This window comes from Manis pentadactyla, chromosome 6 (assembly GCF_030020395.1).
Source record: "Manis pentadactyla isolate mManPen7 chromosome 6, mManPen7.hap1, whole genome shotgun sequence".
NCBI lineage: Eukaryota > Metazoa > Chordata > Mammalia > Pholidota > Manidae > Manis > Manis pentadactyla.
In genome coordinates, this window is record NC_080024.1 from 129,492,153 (window position 1) to 129,496,369 (window position 4,217).

The 4,217-nt window shown below is 37.8% G+C and overlaps 1 non-coding gene across 1 annotated transcript; it reads left to right on the forward strand.

The window, feature by feature from the left end:
* The first annotated feature begins 3,641 nt into the window (after positions 1–3,641).
* LOC118912225 (U6 spliceosomal RNA) lies at positions 3,642–3,744 on the forward strand. The gene has a single exon (XR_005024732.2). It is a non-coding gene; the product is annotated as a U6 spliceosomal RNA (small nuclear RNA).
* Positions 3,745–4,217: the final 473 nt, after the last annotated feature.

The window sequence follows — 4,217 nt, forward strand, 5'->3', positions numbered from 1 at the left end:
GTAAGAGGAATATTTGGGGAGTGATATGTTTATTTACTCATATCTCATCTCATGCCACTCCATGAGGCAGCTTAGGAAGGATGAGAATGAAGTTAGCGGGGAAGGAAATGAGGCAAATGGAAAGTGATGTCAGGGAAGGATGAAGTTAGTAAGTATAACTACAGGCAGAGTTGCACATCTAGCTTTAATGATCCCAGTTTAAAAGCAGAGGATAGAGAGAGCAGCTCAAGACTGCAGTGTCATGTCCATGAAGACAAACCAGCTAATGCAGGGAGTCGGCTGTTCTTGATGTTGAGACATGATCAGCACATTCTGTGTTGATCCATTTCCTTAAAAATGTCTGGGCTGTATCTACTAGAAAGAAGATGTGAATAGAGGGAGGACATGCTAGGCAAAATAATTGGGAATACCAGGCATGTAATATGCTAGTTTTTTTTCTCCTTATCAGATACTTTTCTTTATCAAAGCCTTTTGTATTATAAATTCCTGCATAGTTTCCTGACCACTGGAATGCTCCATCAGGGCTATTAAGCTAACCATTCTATTCCCATTGCCTGGTACACAGTATGTGTTAATATCTGAGGACAAAGGAATGAATGAATGTTCAATTAAGAGGATAAAGACATTTTAGGGCCTGTGCTGAGATAATGCTTATTGAAGCTGGAGTAAGTGATCCAAGACAGGTTGTCTCCAGGTTTGGGTTGATGATGGCTATGTCTACAAGTTGGAAAGAGAGTAAGAATACAGTGAATGAACCTCAAACAATTAAATGGCTTTTGGTTCTTTAATGCTAGTCTGGTAAGCTCCAAGGAGCTCTGATTCTACAAGTCAGTATATTGATGAGGCCCATCTTAATTAAGGAGTATAAGTGAATAAACATGGTTCTTAATTCTGAAATTCTTGGGCACACTAATGTGTTCCAATCATGGAGTGCTACCTACCCCAAGAAACAGTGCCTTTGGGCTTAGTGTGAGAATCTGAACCCTCACCCAGACTTTTGCTTTCTACCTAGCTTGAATTTTGATCACCTTCATTTATTATTCATTTATTGAGGACCTACATTTTAGCAGCAAGCATTTTCTGGATATTTGGGATAAAGTGAAGATAGAGCCATACCCTGTCTTCACATAGCTTGAGTTCATCGAGTAGTTGACAAAGTTGACAATATGAAACTGTCCTGTAGTTTGTGGGATAATATTTTGGAAACTAAGTGGCCTTCTAGCCAGTTGTCATTCTACAAAGCTAACTATTCAGTTTCTACTTTAAGCTGCTAACTAGAATCAGAGCCTTACTTGCCCCAGGAACAGCCTATCATGCATGTCAGCCTGTCAGCCCCATGAGCCCCATGCTCACCCTGAGAACCAGCCCTCTGGTCAGGAGTCCTAACAGTTGAGGATCATTTCAGACCTTCCAACCACTGGCCTACTCTATCTAGATCATTCCTCAAACCTCCTGCCCTGCTGTCTTTATTGCTAGAATAGGCAGAACGGCTTGCTGCGCTTGAAAGACAGGATAAATTCAGTAGAATTCAGCCCTGATACTCATCAGGAATATAACCTTACAAAATTATTTAATCTTTCTGATTCAGTCTGTAAATAGGAATTATATACCTTCCTCTAGAGGTTTCTGCGAAAGTCAGAGAAGATGAAGTATTATTCTATCACAATGCCTCCCATATTAGCTCCTGTTTTCTTAAAGTATGACCAGTGAACTGCCTAAAGGAAGGAAGTAGAAGCCTAGGAAAACTGAAAAAGAGTTCAATGAATTTATAAATTGGAATGGTTCCCCTGGAGAGCACCCTTAACTAAGTTATTGAAAGCTGTAATTTATTAGTAATATTTGGGACAGAGTGACCTTGGGAAATGTAGTTGATGATACAGTTTTCCTAATCATGCTTCCTTATTTTCTTATATTCATTTCACATTACAAAATACAGTGACCTGAATGCTACATAGGAATAAATTTACAGTCACTAAGAACCACCATGACTATTTATTATATTTCATTCAAATCTATCAAGATGCTTATTATCTCTATATAGCACCCATGTACAATATTTAGCAATTCAATATAAAAATACATAGAAAAAGCTTCCCCAAAAAAGAGAAAAAGATATTTCTCTCATTTTTCTTTGAACAGTGCCTGTCTCTGTATGTGTGTGTTTTTGATCAGCACTGAAATTTGGGACACCCTTATACTCTTTAACTGTTGATTTGCATTTGAAATCCCCAAACTACTATAGTCTAAAGTGGCAATTTAGTTATATTTTTATTCAGTCAATCCCCCATACTTGCTCACACTTGCTGTTCCTGAGGCTATGAGTCTTTATTAAGGTTATAAAATGCTTCGACCTTCATAAAAGGCACAGTGACTTCCCTTGAGGTCCTAAGCATTAATGATGAGGTGAAATGCAAAATCATTATCTTAGAGCAGCATGTCTCCTACCACAGAAGCTATTCAAATCATCTGATTGAAAGGCAAGCCTAGCCAAAAGCTAATAAAGAATTCTCCCTGGGGGTTGAAATATTGGACAAATTGCTTTTCAACCTATGATAGGATGTTAACTGGGTGACAGCCAAATGATGCCAGCTCACTACAGTCCACCTCTGTAAGCGGGGTAATTGATGGTCTTTGGGCCCAGAGGTCAGAAGTTGTTGGTGAGTTTGCAGTGAGAAACTTCACTGTGGAAATGGGCCAGTGGCGAGTGTTTATTACTTGCCATTGTTTCGGCGCCAGAGGCTCTAAGTAGAAAGGCAGGCTTCATTCAGGGTCAGTGTCACATTTGCGTTCAATTGTTCCTGAAAACCTGTAAGTGCATGGGTAGAAAACTGAATACTGACAACATGAGAAAATGACACTTATGTAAAAACCAGCTTATAAAGACAGGGTCTTATCTTCTTCCTCTCAAAGCTGTGTGTGCCTATGTATATAATGGCCGTAGGTGGTGGTGACAAATAAGTGTATCTAGGAAAACCAATCTATTTATTTAATCCTAGATTTGAAGAGTATATTAAAAAGAGGCTCAGGTTGAGAGCTGGAAAGTCCATCTGGACCAGTCTTTTACCCTACCTTTATAAATATATAAACTTACTCATTTTTGGCATCATGAAAGAAAAAAGTCTTTTCGAATACATCAAAATCCCAATTCCTCACTTTCAAATATTTAAAGTGAGGTAAGTGTTCCTGGGTTTCCATTTCATAACACAATGATTTGATGTACTACCAGAAAGATAAAGAATGACCTAGTTAAAAGGAATCTAAAATATCATCTAGTACATGGGTTCCCACCTAGTTCATGTCCATAGAGGATCAACCCATCTACAAAGGTGGAAATGTAGGTTGATAATCATTTTCATAGTTCATAAAACTTGCTGAAAATCATATATTTACTGATCAGTATAAGGATCAACTCTATTCACTTTTGACACTGGATACCAACCCAGAGTACAAGTAATACTATGATCTGTGTTCCCAGGGCTTTTCAGAAGGTCTGGTTAGTGGTCAAGTAACTTAGGAGAAGTGCACAGAATCCAAGTTCTGTTCAGACTGGAGAACTAAACTTAACCCTTGACTCTCTGGTTACTGTTAAAGCATTTTCTCATACAAACCAGGCATTAAAGCATAAGAAACAGTACTGTTTCTCACTTTGCCAGTACATACACTAAAACTGGAATCATACAGAGAAGATTAATATGATCCTTGAGCAAAGATGACATGCAAATTCATGAAGTATTCCACTTTTTTAACAAGGAAAGGCTATTTCAATGCACAGACTATTTTTATACTAGCATTTGCTAATTTGTAATACAGAATTTCCTTCTGGCCAGTAATTGGGATTTCCCTGTAAGTCACTTGGACATTGGTCACTTGTAGGAAATTTAAACTCTAATAATTATGACAACTATACTGAAGAGTAATTGTACTGAAATTAACTTATCTTCATTTGGTTTTAATTTTTGAGCTTGTGATAAAAGAAACTGTTTTCAGGGAGATAGGGCAGAAGGGTTTGTGATTCCTTTTGAGTTGTAAAATAAATGAACATGTATCGGATAACAAAAATAAAAACAAAACCCAGCATTGGTCTAAGAATCAGGAGTCCTAGCTCCTGGCAATGACTTGGCCAATATCTGTGACAATTTTAAGAACTTGTTTTATTTGCCCAAATTTTTAATTTGTAGTCATGCCAGATAATCCCCCAGGCCTTTTCTAGCTTTGAA